The sequence below is a fragment of the Peromyscus leucopus genome, chromosome 8a, assembly GCF_004664715.2.
Source record: "Peromyscus leucopus breed LL Stock chromosome 8a, UCI_PerLeu_2.1, whole genome shotgun sequence".
NCBI classification, from domain to species: Eukaryota; Metazoa; Chordata; class Mammalia; order Rodentia; family Cricetidae; genus Peromyscus; species Peromyscus leucopus.
Window position 1 is genome coordinate 25245549 of NC_051085.1, and position 15496 is coordinate 25261044.

At 38.2% G+C, this 15496-nt stretch overlaps 1 protein-coding gene and 1 pseudogene across 1 annotated transcript in view; one reads left to right on the top strand and one right to left on the bottom strand.

Annotated features, from left to right (window-relative positions):
* The window catches only part of Themis (thymocyte selection associated), a 188492-nt gene that overhangs the window by 65471 nt on the left and 107525 nt on the right, over positions 1 to 15496 (bottom strand). The gene's annotated exons all lie outside the window — the stretch shown is intronic.
* LOC119086895 lies at positions 5844 to 14719 on the top strand (annotated as a pseudogene).

The window sequence follows — 15496 nt, forward strand, 5'->3', positions numbered from 1 at the left end:
GGAGCAAGCTATAAAGCCTCAAAGTCCTCCCTTAGAAACCTTCTTTCTCCAGCAAGGCTCCACAACCAAACCAAACAGCACCAGAACCTGGGAAATATATGAACCAAAGGGGGATATTTTACATCTGAACTACAGGAGTAAACAATAGAAGGGCTTCAAATATGGCAGGGCGGGGGACTAGTTTTGGAGACTAGCTACCATAGAGTGTCTTCTCTAGCCAAAGATGGTTCCCGTTCCTCCCACTTTCAAGATATACTCACCAGCCTTCCTAAACCCCCAAAGGCCTGTCTCCATCCAGATCATGCTTTGAGTCCAGGATCTCTTCATGTCTTCATGTAAATCAAACCCATGAAAATAAACTGCATTTTTCAAACAATACATGAGTTGCTTCCCATAGAATCTGATTTATAAAGAAATGATTACCTTTTTATTTTAATTTGTGTGTGTGTGTGTGTATGAGAGAGAGAGAGAGAGAGAGAGAGAGAGAGAGAGAGAGAGAGAGAGAGAGAGAGAGAGAGAGAGTATGCCACATCTGCCCTGCTCAGAGGCCAACAGAGGGCATTAATTCTCTGGAAATGAAGTTACAGGCAGTCATGAGTTGCCTAGTATGGGTGCTAGACTAAATTTGAATTACAATGAATACATAAATTAAGTTGGGGGATAGATAATCAACAGTCACCAACCCCGAATCTTCTGATCCATGATCATGTATGTTTTTCTATTAATTTGGCCTTTTAAAAAAATTTAATTATTTTGTTTTCTTTTTTCAGAATCTAAAAACCTGGCTTCATTGATTGCTTTGTATTTTTTTATTTCAGCTATTATCTTTATTTCTTGATTCTTTTTTTAAAAATTCTTTTCTACTGAATTCTTAAGGTAGAAGACATTATTGTGATGAGGAATTAAAACCATGAATGTATGTAAAAATCAAACTAATTGTACTATAGAATTTTAATGTTGTACTTTGTTTTTTAAAACTTCAAATTATTTTCTGATTTCCTTTGTAATTTCTGTCTTTGCTACGTGAATTCTTTAGAAGTTGGCCTTGTGAGCCAAATGATCGGGTATTTTTCTAAAATTTTTGTTATTGATTTCTAGTTAATCCCATTGTAACCAAAGAATTTAGTACCTATGGTTTGTCTCCCCATTGTCTAAATCTGCAAACAGTCTTCAGTGTTCTGGCCTTCAAAGTGATCAACTTAACCCTCAGCCATCAATTCCTCCTGTACTCATTCTCTCACGGAATTCCCCGACTTTGAAAGTGGGCAGAATTTAAGAACCAGCTTTTACGAGCAGAATAAAGCAGCCTTGGGAGGATGTGTTTGCTGGAACTAGTTTATAAAGAGGCTTCATCTCCTTGCCAGCTGCTAATCAGATGACAGCTCTGTGGAGAGCCCCAGTGGCCTGGCTTTGGACACAAGGACAGGAAGCAAAGCATCAGTTGAGGGAAACCTTAGCTGGGGCCTTAGCTGAGAATCATAAGAGATCCTGAGCCAGACTGTCCACATAAATGCCTGGATTCCTGGACTCACAGGAACTGTGGAATAATGAATATGCTTCTGTCCATGTAATGTCTATTGGCATAAATTTTTTGTGCAAGAATAGATAACTAATGTGGATGCTAGTTATATTTCCCAGTGAATATTCTAGGACTTACAAAGTAAGCATGCTTTTGAAGTGGGATGTTTAATAAAAATAAATACAACCAATTTAGATCTACCTTTTAAGTTTTTCCTATAAGCAAACTCTTTTTTTCACTTTCTCTCTGTGTTGGTCACTGTTCTATTGCTCTGAAGAGACACCATCAACAACAACTCTTATAAAGGAAAATATTGTGCTGGGGGCTTGCTTCAGTTTAAGGTTTAGTTTGTTATCATGGCAGGGAGCAAGGTGGGGACATGGGGGTAGTCACAGGGCTGAAGCAGTAGCTGAGTTACATTCAGATCTCCAGGGAGAGAGAGAGAGAGAGAGAGAGAGAGAGAGAGAGAGAGAGAGAGAGAGAGAGAGAGAGAGAGAGAGAGAGAGAGGAGAGAGAGAGAAGGACTGGGCCTGGCATGTGTTTTGGAATATTTGTTATAGATGTGTTACATTTTTTTATGCTGTAGAATATTTGCTTAGTGAGGCAAAGATGCATTGCATTCTTTTATGTTGCATTTGTTTAACTCTGCAAAGCAGTGTTACTGTGCCTGTCTAAAACATGATTGGTCTAGTAAAGAGCTGAACAGCCAATAAATAGCAAGGCAGGAGAAAGGATAGGCAGGGCTGGAGGGCAGAGAATAAATAGGAGGAGAAATCTGGGAAGAAAATAAATGAGGAGCAAAAAAGGAGGAGGACATCAGGGGCCAGGCACCCAGACACACAGCAAGCCATGGAGTAAGAAGTAAAGAAAGGTATATAGAAAAAGAGAAAGATTAAAGCCCAGAGGCAAAGATAGATGTGATAATTTGTTATAAAAGCTGGCTAGAAACAAGCCAAGCTAAGGCCAGGCATTCATAAGAAAGAGTAAGACTCCATGTGCATTTATTTGGGAATTGGGTGGTGGATCTCCAAAGAGCAAAGAGGAAAACAACCAACTACAGGCATGGGCCTTTGAAACCTCAAAGTCTACTGCCACCACCAACAAGGGCAGACCCCCTAATCCTTCTAACCCTTCTCTAACAGTGACACTCCCTGACAATTAAGCATTTAAATATATGGGCCTATGGGGGCGTTTTTATTCAAAACACCACATTCCCTTTCTATCAATTACTGTTATAGGCATTTTCTAATTTCCAGCTATAACTGTGAATTTATCTATTTTCCTCTAACAGATTTTTATTTTACATGTTTCAAACTATTAAATAGATATACATTAAAACCATGGTATCTTCTTAAAGAAATGATTTCCTCAGGATAAAATTTCGTTTTCTACGCTCAGCTATATTCCTGGCTATATCTTATTTGTCATGTGCAGTTTCTAAGCTTTCTTTTGAATAGTTTTTGTTGTTGTTTTGTTTTTTGAGACAGGGGTTCTCTGTAGTTTTGGTGCCTGTCCTGAACTAGCTCTGTAGACCAGGCTGGCCTTGAACTCACAGAGATCGGCCTGTCTCTGTTTCCCGAGTGCTGGGATTAAAGGCGTGCACCACCACCGCTGCTGGACTTGAATAGTATTTGATCCTATTTTAACAGTATCTACCACTCTCATTCTTTGAATTTGAAACTGTGACTTTATGTTTCCCATGTGTTTTCTGTAGGCAACATATGTGACGTTTCATTTGTTTACTTAGTCTAACGGTCTTGTGCTGGAGACGGAGTACCTACCCACATACATTAAAGTGTTTACAGAAGTGATGAGTTCAAATGTACATCTTCAAAATTGTTTTATTTGTTCTTGTTGTCCCTTATTTCTTGCCTTTTGTTAATCGCAAATACTTTCAGGGTTTGCTTTACCTCTAAAATTAGATTATTTGCCCCCACTTCCTCCTTTTATTTTCAAAAGTTTAAAGTTTATAATGCCTACCTGTGACAGGGTGATCAACTGATATTATAGCACTTTTGACCTATGGAATAGTCTTCATAATAACACCTGAGACATTATGAACAGGAAAGCATATTTCAGTACTCAAAATATCAAAAGAAACAAAAGGTTGTTGCATGAAAGTATAGGCTAAGAAAGACTAGATTTTTATTCAAATAATTACACTTAAAATGAAAACAATCTTGCCATTTGGAAATAATGTGCCAAATATATTATTATTTTGGACAACAGCCAAATATTTCAGGGGCTAGGGAGATGTCTTTGTTTGTGGTGATATTGTGTCCCCCAATGTATTGTGCACCTTAATAAACTTATCTGGGGTCAGAGAACAGAACAGCCACTAGATACAGAGGCCAGAAAATGGTGGCGCACACGCCTTTAATCCAAGCATTCCGGAGGCAGAGATCTATCTGGATCTCTGTGAGTTCAAAGCCACACTGGGAACAGCCAGGCATGGTGACTCATGCCTTTCATCCCAGGAAGTGATGGCAGGAAACAGAAAGGTATATAAGGCGTGAGGACCAAGAACTAGAGCCTGGTTAAGCTTTTAGGCTTTTGAGTAGCAGTTCAGCTGAGATCTATTCTGATGAGGACTCAGAGGCTTTCAGTTTGAGGAAACACGATCAGCTGAGGATTTGACAAGGTGAGGAAGCTGTGACCTGCTCTGTCTCTCTGATCTTTCAGCGTTCACCCCAACACCTGGCTCCAGGTTTGTTTTTATTAATAAGACCTTTAAGATTTGTGCTACATTTGTTGGTATAGGGCCTAATCTGTGTTTGGACCCTTTACATCTACTTAAAAAGCCAGGCGCAGCTGCAAGCCTGGCACTGGGGGGAACAAAGAGAGCTAGCTCCCAGAGCTTGTTGACCAATCAGGCTATCCAATCAATGAGGTCAGGTTCAGAATATGGTAGAGAGAGATAGAGGACATCCATTGTCAACCACTGACCTGCACACACATGTGCACACACACACAAACATGAACACACACTAACACAAAATAAAAATGTAAGTCCTGGATGAAGAACTGGAAAACAATGAATTACCTGTGTGGTGAGTGAGACAGGGTCTCATCAGCATTGCTGTGTGAGCTCTGTTACTTTCAATCTGTTTGATGTTTCCATTATCAATTGGGAATTGTTTGTTTGATAAAAGGAGCGGGTATTTTTTTTTTATTCCAAGTATCACTTGGGCTTTCTAAACAGGATTATTTGCCAGTGAGTACATTTTCACTTCAAGGTGTATAAAAAATGACCATGACGGCTAGAATTTTATCCTACCACAGGATCCACCAGAAATGGCTCTTTGTATAACGAAGATCATAGCAATGCTGCGCGACTTGCGATTACTGAGGTTGGAATCCGACAAATGCAAAATACTTCTGGATGGTTTTCTGGAGTTTTGTCAGTCGAAATAAAGAAATTTCAAAGCATTCTCAAAGCTGGAAGGGCTAATAAACTAATGAAATAAAAAGCATGTGTATACATGTATACATATGTTTCTCTCTCATAGTCTCTGGTGTGTGTGTGTGTGTGTGTGTGTGTGTGTGTGTGTGTGTGTGTGTGTGTGAAAGCCAATAATCAGAGCAGAAAGCCATTCAAATATGAAAGAAAAGGCCTCCAACCATCTTTTCTACAGCATAAGGTAAATGATATTGGGACTAAATTGGGTTTACAAAATGAAAATTACTTTTCATTTGTTAAAACTCTTCTTCCTCAATGGCAGATATATGTAGAAACAATGGGTGTCTTTCTGTTCTTTTACATTTAGCCTGTATCATTATACTTAAAATTGATTGTCTATAAAGAGCATACACTTGTTTTTTTCTGATGGCTTTTGGCATTTAGTAACTGTTTACTCATTTCTATTTACTGTGATTATAGATACTTTCCGGGGAATCTAGTTATCAGCTGAACTTTGAATGGTTTTCAGTTGTTTAACCTTTTAAAATTTACCAGTCCCTTAGAGACACCAGAATATTGAAGATATGTATGACAGTAATCCCGTTTGTCATATATAAACCACTTTTTCATTAAAAGGAAGCCACCAGAGCATAATGCTTCATTTTCTTTATGTGTGCAGTTTTGCATCTTATTTTTATTAAGTGACGTGTGATAGTATTTCATCCAGCCAGACTACTTTGAAGTGTTTATTAAAGCCTGGTCCTAAAAGCCATTCAGATGGAAAAAAAAACTTTCTTTTAAATGGATGGAATGAAAGGAAGGGAGAATAAAGAAATAACACCCTTCAGAGGGCGGCCATGATGCCTTTGTCAATGACCAAGTCAGTCAACTCCTAGAACTGTCTTGGGGGCCCAATAATCAATTTCCACATTTTTCCCAGACATTAAATATTTGCCTTCAAACATCAAAGATATAAGACTGAAATAATGAGCATATGGGAGCATATAGTAGATTCCAATATAAGTTAGGCATTACATCCTTAAGTCCAAAAGCTAGAACCGATGAGCTGTGGTATTCAGACATGGCTCTCTGGTCCCTGTGTAAGTGCAAAAGCTGAAGGCACCAAATCCAACATCCTCCAGGGGTTATAGATAAGGTATAACTTCAGAAGGAGTAGATGCTGTGGCGTCTTCCTATCTGGACCTTCTTGAAATTTCTTTGAAAGGATGTTGCAATGTCACCAGTGAGGGAGTCCTTGCTCTTGTGCTCACCTGCCAGTTGCTAAAGGTCATTGATTTTGGTGGCTGCTTAAGTATTACTTGTGTCCTTACACACGTTAGGAAAAAAAAAAAAACTGCCCATTTTTGCAATCGGTTGACTTTTCAACTACTCAGGTAAATAAGATATAAAATCGACACATACAAATTATGTGTTGTCCCAATTATTATCCATGACTTCTCAATATCAGAATTAGTTCTTTTGTTATTGTCGAAATTGTTATCCATTTCATGATTTAGGGGGTATGAGAATGATTTTTTCTGGAATACCTCTTGTAGCTTGCCTTCCCAAATAGCACTTTCACTCAACCTTGCAACCAAGCTCATCCTATGCTTTGAGATCTTTTAAAACGATACATCGTGTGTACTCAGCTTATTTAAATATAACTTACCTTTAAGAAAAACAAGGTAATGAATCTTGATATACTTTGGACTCCCCATGTAAACAACTTTTACATGTGAGGCTGCCCACATAGATTTGATCTTAAACTCATTCCTTATTTCTCCTCACAACCATTCCATGTCCCTGATACAGAATAATGTACACGTCTCCCTTGTGACCCTTTGTGCCACAGACTAAGGACAATGTGTCATTTGTTTTTGCTCTTTTGGGGGGTCTGCCACCCAGCTCCCAAATAAATCACACATGGAGAAGGCTTATTCTTAATTATGAATGCCCAGCCTTATGTTGGCTTAGTTTCCAGCCATCTTTTCTTAACTTAAATTATCCCATCTACCTTTTAATTCTGGGCTTTTTCCTTTTCTTTCTTTCACTGGTACCCTGTGGCTTGCTATGTGGCTATGTGGCTGGCCCCTAGCATCCTCATTCTCTCGCTACTTTTTCTTCTTCCCATATTTCTCCTTCTATACAGTTTCTCTGCCTGCCAACTCGGCCCATCCTTTCTCCTGCCTTGCTATTGACCATTTAGCTCTTTATTAGTCTGTCAGGTGTTCTAAACAGGCACAGTAACACAGCTTCACAGAGTTAAAAATGCAACATAAATAAAAGTAGCACACCTTAAAATAATATCCTACAACAACAATGTATGTGTGTATAAGGTGTGACAATTAGATCTAATTGTTACAAGTGACCCACAGAAAATGCTGAAATAAACTTGTGGACATAGGTTGATAACAACATAGCAACATTTGTTGATAAGAAAAAAAGGATAGGAAGAAAAGAAAAAAAGAAATAATACCTACTGAGTTGCTTGAACCTAAATTCCATTTATGGAGTCAATTGTTTTTAATCTGGCACAGAAGCAAATTTATCTAACTTAGGTTCCACTTCCTATTACACATACACAGAAGGTACCTACAGAATAATGACAAAATCCTCTCTCCCCTGTGGAACAAAGACAAGGATTGTGTGAGACGAAATTTCTACAGAAATCCAAAAGTACAGACATCCTCCATCTGATCAGTCTATCGTCAAAATGATAGTTACTGAGCACTCTCGGGGTTCAGCAAATTCCTCTAAGTGCTCCATTGCTCTTGCTCACAACTTTATCATCTTTTAGAAGGCATTGAAAGCCCTTCTCCCAGACTGATTTTTCTCTATGCATTAAAGAATGATAAACTGCACCTTTAAGTGGAGGTTCACTCCAGAGACATTCCCTGTAACAGCATTCCTACCTCCAATCTCTCAGTGACTTAAGTTTTGAACTGTTCCTGAAGTGCGCATTACCTCCCGGAATGGAGACATACAGGCAGCTTGTTCAAATCAATATTGGGATAATGAGATTAGCATAGTCTTTTGGATTTCCAGTGGCATGGAGTCAATCATCAATCACCTCTTCATTCATTTTGCTTTGCTCATTTACTTAGCAAATAAAATCTAAATCACAGAAAAAAGATATGCCACACTTTGAAGAATAAAACACCTGCTTGAAGGACTCAGATGAAAGATAGTATTTCTAATGCAGTGTGGTAAGATGTAATAAAAGTCTGAATAGATGCCTATAATTTACCTTTCTCAAAAAAAAAAAAAAAGAAAGAAAGAAAGAAAAAAAATGCAAGCCTGCCAAACTGAGGCTAAATCAGTTGAAGCTGTTTGATGTAGGACCAATCTTGTGACCTCTCTGGCCTCTGGTTGCTCCACTGATGACAGACACTTAGAAGAGGCCACTTTTTAAAACTTAATGCCCTTAAAGATACTACTCTGTATAGCTTTACTTCTCAAAAGAAGGACTTCCATAAGGAACTGTTATAAAAGAATATTCCCTGGAGCCTAGAGATGGTTCAGCAGTTAAGAACACTGGTTGCTTGTCCACATGACAGGGGTTTGGTTCCTAGCATTCACCTGGCAATTCACAACTGTCTGTAATTCCAGTCTCAGGGTATCTGACATCCTCTTCTGGCCTGTGAGTGTACCAGGCATCCACGTGACACATGCATACATGCATGCAAAACACCCGTATACAAAATTATGATAAAAATAGTACTTCCCTCATGGTAGCATTCTCTATTAGAAATTTGTCTCCCCAGAGCCCAGGTTGCTTCTTCAAGCAATGACCCCACTCTCATATAAGGTACATCCTTCTACTCAGTCCACGTACTGTCTGCAGAGCAGAATGTGTGGTGCTGACTTGTCAATCAGCGAACTACAGTCTCTTCCCCATAACACACACAGCACATATGTACCCACACAACCACCCACTCACACACATACACTCACTTTACATAGAAACACATAGTCACTGGCTCACAACAATGCACACGCATACACTTTCACACAGAGACCCATATAGTCACACACACACACACACACACACACACACACACACACACACACAAACACAGCACACAGGTGTATATATATATATATATATTCTCTCTCTCACTCTCTCTCTCTCTCTCTCTCTCTCTCTCTCTCTCTCTCTCTCACACACACACACACACACACTAACACAGCATAAGGTGCTCATACACACATATACACATATACTCTATCTCTCTCTCACACACACACTTCAGAGATTCCTGTGTGAACCAAAACAGGCTAATCAGTGAACATGAAACCCAGTTCTCTTAGTTTGAAGCAGAAATCTTTGCCTGACTATGCAAATGACTCTAATAAGTGGCTTTTAAGAAAGAACTATAGTAGTGCAGGGAAATTTTCTCCCAGAAGTAGAGCTAGATATATACTGGGATTAGCCTCCACCCAGTGCTCTGTTGTCTTCTCAGATTGTATATGATGTTGTTATTACTTCACCAAGGTTGGGATGAGATTTTTAAATCATCAGATTAGAAAGCAGTCACCCTATTGTCATTTTAGCTATCTATCTCTCTGTACTATCTATAGTACATGTGAAAATTACATGCAATTTGGTCAAATCTTGGTTATTAAGGAAGAAACTATTTCTCCAGATTTATACCTCTGCACATCTTAAGGCAAACCTTTTGTGATCTTTCTCACAGGCTTTTCCCCTGGCTCTCTCACTCTTGCTCCCCAACTTCTGCTTTCTCATTTCTTTTTGAGTCAGGACCTCACTCTGGAGCCCTATGATAGATAGCCTTGAACTTGCAACCTTACTACTTAGCCCAGGCTAACACCAAACTCAACAATTCTCCTGATTCAGATTGTGGAGTTGTAGGATTACAGGATCTTATACTAGCCAATTTTGCATTTTTTCAAATCTGACATGGTGTGATATGTACCACATGAAAGGATTTTAGAAACCAAATCTACAATGTTTCTGCTAACTCTTATAAATGAACAATTACAACCAGAGAGCTGGCCCCAGTCTTCTCTCACTTACTCCAATATCAGTGCCTTAAAAATACTAACAAAGATATAACAGTTAGGTGAATATTATACATATTGTCATTTCTATAGGAGAAGATGAATGACTCTCTGTCATAACTAATGTATCACTACATATTCTCAACCATCCTTTGTAATTGGGTACTAAGCCCATCATGGAAATCATTAACAGGCTTGGGTTTGTAAATATTGAAGGCATTGAAGAAGTCCTATATTCTACTGCCCAAATGCCCTTGGTGAGGGTAGGGTCTCTTGAAAAACAGCTTTGTCAATAAGATGCAGACATTCCAAGAGAACATCAACAACTCTGACAGCTGTAAGTATCCCATAAGACACTTCACATTTTTTTTATTTGTACCCTAAGAGGACCATCTATAAAGTGCACTTCTATACATAACACTGAAAAAATAACATTCCTTTTTTTTTGAGGTAACAAAGGGCTGAAGTAGTCTGTAATGTATGCTTTGCAGCCTACAGATCTGAGAAGTAAATAGGATCACCAATTCCTCCAACAGCTTGGCCGTCTGTTCTCGCTTCAAGAAGCTTCAGGGAATATTCAGTGGAATGGAATGTAAACAACATTATCAACTGCTGTGAGGACTCTTGGAAGCAATCAGAAAACATAACACACAACTTTGTGAATATAAAACCAGTACTTAGAAAAATAAAGGATAGGCTTATTAATATTTAAGCACATTAATGTATTTTAGTATTTATTTTCAACTAGTACATAAAACATCAATGTTACACATATGTTGTTTTGACACATGTACACATTGTATATATTTATATTAGATTACACACTTTTATCTTCAAATATATATATATCATTTCCCATGGAAATCCTTCCAAAACTCTTCCTTTTCAGTCCCAGCCATGTATAGTTCTTTATTTCATTGTAGTTCTTTTACTGTGCAAAAATGCACCAGAATTTCTTGCTTCTGCATAACTGTACCTTTGTTCCTTTGTTAATCTTCCTCAGCCTTCTCATCCTCCCCTTAAAACAACCACGTCACTGCCAAATCCTAAGAGATGACTTTTTAGGTTCTGGATACAAGTGAGGTCACACAACACTTGACAGTTTGTGCCTGACATTTGTTTTTCCAGTCCCAGCTACAGTATCACAAATGGCAGGATTTAGCTCTTGTATGGCTGAATAATACTCCATTGTATATCTGTACATTTTTAATCCACTCATCAGCTGACAGATGCTTGGGTTGGTTACGAATGCTGGCAGCTGTGAAGAATGCTGCAGTGAACACTGGAAGGCAGGCATCTCTTCAGCAACATTTCCTCAGAGTAAATACCCAGTAGAAAGATTATTGGACCATAGGAGCATTCCATTTTTAACTTTTTGGGGAAAGCTTCACACTGATTTTGATTATGAAAATAATTTGCATTCCACCAACAGTATGTAAAAAAAAAAGGCTTCATTTTATTCAAGTCCTGCCTACACTTAATATGTCTTAGTTGATTCTCCATTTTAATTGCTTTTTGTTATTGTTGCTATTGTTGTTATTGTTGAATTGTTAAGAGTTCCTTACAGATGGAACTGCGTAATAGTGCCTTTGGATGCACAGTTGGTAAATATTTTCTTCCATTCTATAGGTTGTCTCTTCATTTGGTTGTCTCATTTGCTGTGTAGAAGAGTTTCAGTTAACTGTTACTCTATCTATTTGAACTTAAGTATTTCAAATGAATTTGCCTGGGTCACATGACTGGTAGGAGTGGATTATATTCTAGGTGATATTCTAAGCATTTTTCCTAAATGTACTTGCTTAATCCTCACAGCAGCTCTCTAAAGCATATTATTTATCTTTGTTTTGGGAATCAGAAAATTGAGGAAAAGGGAGCTACATGCTTGACCTAACATTAACACTTACTATGACTAAATAAAAAAAAATCCAATCCCTCGTAAAAACACAGACAGACTAATGAAATTCATCAAAATCATCTTTCCAAACCTCTAGAAACAAATCTGTAACACTCTAGCAAGTGTTTATAAAGGGGAAATGATGGAATACTAATATATGGGTAGTTAGGTAATAGATTATCTGTAACTAGACTAAATAATTGATAAATTTATTGAAAAGAAAGAAAGATATATATCTGTAGATAGATAGATAGATAGATAGATAGATAGATAGATAGATAGATAGATAGATAGATAGATTTGTGATAGTCAGGGCCTGGAAACAACCTAGATGACCCTCAACCAAGGAATGGATAAAGAAAATGTGATATATTTACACAATGGAGTATTGCTCAGTGGTTAAAAAATGACATCATAACATTTTCAGGCAAATGGATGGAACTAGAAAAAAAAACAGCCAAAGTGAGGTAATTCGGACCCAGAAAGACAAACATTATGTGTTCTCACTCATAAGTGGATATTAGCTGTAAAATAAAGGATAACTGTGCTACAATCCACAGACCCAGAGAGACTAGGTAAAAAGAAAGGTTCAAGGAGAGATGCATAGATCTCCCTGGGAGAAGAAAGTAGAAGAGTTATCCTGGGTGGACTGGGGGTGAGTGGGGATGGGAACATGAGCGATCAGGTTGAGGAGGTGAAGGGAGAGAGTACTGAAAGAAGTGACTAGAAAAGGGGCGGGGGCATTTCAGGGTCAGGTAAAATCACGGCACAAGGGAATCTCCCAAGAATCTGCAAAGACAACCCCAGCTCTGACTCCTATGAACTACATGGCCTGAACTGGCCATCTCCGGAGACCAGGCAAGACTTCAGTGGAGGGAGTGGCTATCAGCAGTGTTTCCTCAAGAAGTCACACAGTGTTATGAAGATGGAAGATGAAGCTTGGCTTCCTAACCATCATAATCAGGGGTGGAGGCTAAATGTCTACGCCATTTTCTGATTTACTCTGTATTTTTCTTTTCTTTTTCAAAGATTTCTTTTTATCGTGTGTGTGTGTGTGTGTGTGTGTGTGTGTGTGTGTGTAAGCAGGAAGAAAGCAATGGATCTGCTAGAGATGGAGTTACAGGCAGTTGTCAGTCACCTGCTAGAAACTGAACTCAGGTCCTTAGGAAGAGCACCCAGCTCTCTAGACCACTGAGCCATCTCTCCTATGCATACTCAGTCAGTAAGCTTCTGTTACTGAATAACAGGAAGTTAGAGGTCCAATATAAATTCTAATCCCTATTCCACAAGAAAAAAAATGAAAACTATTTTCTTTCTCACTGTTAACATTTTCATTTAATCTATGGACGAGATTCATAGTTATTGCCTTATTCCCAACTACCCAGACCTTTAAAGGTAACAATTTACTGGTAATTACAAGGCATTAAAATGCATTTCCAGATTGTGGCATTCTACTTGAAAATAAATCCTTTAAAAAATTTAGCCCTGAACATTTTCTTCAGGAGATCCAAAAATATAATGACCCCAGTGGAGATCCTCTATTCAGTGTGATCAGACAATACATTTTTATAATGTATAAATTCTGCTTAGACAGGGCTATTTTATTTTATCCTTATTAATTCCTGTTTTCTCACCCAAAGTAATGAAATATTAGAGAAATGAAATTTATTTACTTTAAAGGAGTCTCAATATTTTCAAATAAATTTCAAAAGCAAAAGAAAATGGTATTAATGCTCAGATAAACCTGTAGGAACAAAACCACATTGCCGGTGTTAATAGTTTAAGAATGTCTTAGAGTCTTGGTGATTCTTAAGGCAGTAGTCATATCACTGATTGGCTTCAAAGCCTTTGAAGGCTTCCAGTTTTAGTCTTAGGAAAAAACAATAGTCCTTCCGGTGGCCTGTGATAACTCTATGTAGCCTAGAGACCATTGTTCTGTTTAGTTTGGTTAGCTGTGTATACATATTCCAACAAACCAAGTATGATTAGTATGCAGGAGAGAAAGATGTCTGAGAGAGGTTTAGTTTTGCACCAAAATTGTGTAAATCATGTGGATAATTAAAATATTTCCAGTGCAAGATTTTTCACAACATGAAAATTCATTCTCTTGTCTGATACTAGACCAAGACTAATTAAGCATCCCTTGAGAACAGTTATACACATGTTCACAACATGGTATTTGCTGTGCAAAGTATCTTAGATTCAGATAAGACATGTATACGGGTAATAATGCTATCAAATAAATCATCAAAAGGAAAAAAAAGGAAATTGCTGAGGAAATCCAATGAAACAGTAGTCAAGTTCCTTTGGTTCGTTGATTCAAATTGTCCTTTGTAAAATTCTCCTCAAGACAGTGAGAATTATCCAGAATTGTCAGTACACTTAGAGGAAACTGAGCAGGTAAAGAGGAATCTATACTGGCCTGTGCAGAGTGGTGGTCCTTCTGCTCAGCACACACAGCCTCAAATCTGCTAGGAAGTGGTACAAAACAGTTTTTCCAACAATATTGCACAATTTTATTTTTGCATGCAAAAAATGTATACTTGTTTCTAAGTTTGTTGCTGTTTCTAAGCCCAATATCTTTGATCTAAAACAAACAACTTCATTTCGAATCATGAAATGTGTAAGTTAAGCGTATAAACTTTTCTCTTTGGTGAGGCCATATTAATTCCGAGTGTGTGTGTGTGTGTGTGTGTGTGTGTGTGTGTGTGTGTGTAAAAATGAGCAATATATTTTTTGGAATACACACATATAGATGAGTGTGCTATTTCTTATGATTTTCTCTTTCCAGTCATGCGAGAAGGGAGATGATATTGTGCTCCCAATGGCAGAAGCAAGCTCGGTGCCCACGAAAAGAACAGAAGAGAAAAAGCGTGGAAACTGATGCTCACACATCACCTTTCCAATACATATCATGGTTCTGCAGGCCAGAGGCTGGAGAGCTGAGGGTGGACCTTGGACATTTGAATAATGTACCTCAGCTACAAAAGATGACCACAAAATCTGCGAACTGTCTCACAGGGTTCTGTCACAGTGGCTCAAAGCAGTGAAGTCTAAAAAGCTATAGTGTTTTACCAGTATTGTTTAGAAAAGACACATTTTTTTAAAAAAAATGCAATATACTTATCAATATAGCCTGATGTCCTAAAAATTCTGGGAAATGTCCATTTGGCATGTGTTTGCTTCTCTCCAACTGTTCCATTTTGAAACGGTTCTCTGAAAAGCCCATGTCACCAATCAAACCAGAATTACTGCTTCCCTCTAAAAGACAACCCTGCCGAAGACTGATTATCTTTTAACTGTGATTCAAGATTTAGTTTTCAGAATAGGAAATAACAGTTTCCCAGAGTGGTCCGGCCAAGCTTTACAGAACAGCTTCACTCAGGCTGACATGTGCTTTTATTAGCTATATTTCCTGTAGCTGCACAGACAATGAGAAATCCATTTCTGTGAGCAGAGCCAATTATAATAGAGCAGGTACATTTTCCCCCTGGCCTGGTCATGATGTCAAATGCGTGATTAGAAAGGCCTTGTGCTTTTAGCTAAATGAGGCTAAATTTCTTTCCATTTGCAAGAACAAGCTATTCCTACCTTTCACTGCACAGCCTCTTGGTATCTTAATTCTGCTCTTTCTACGGCAAATAGAGTCACAAATATAACA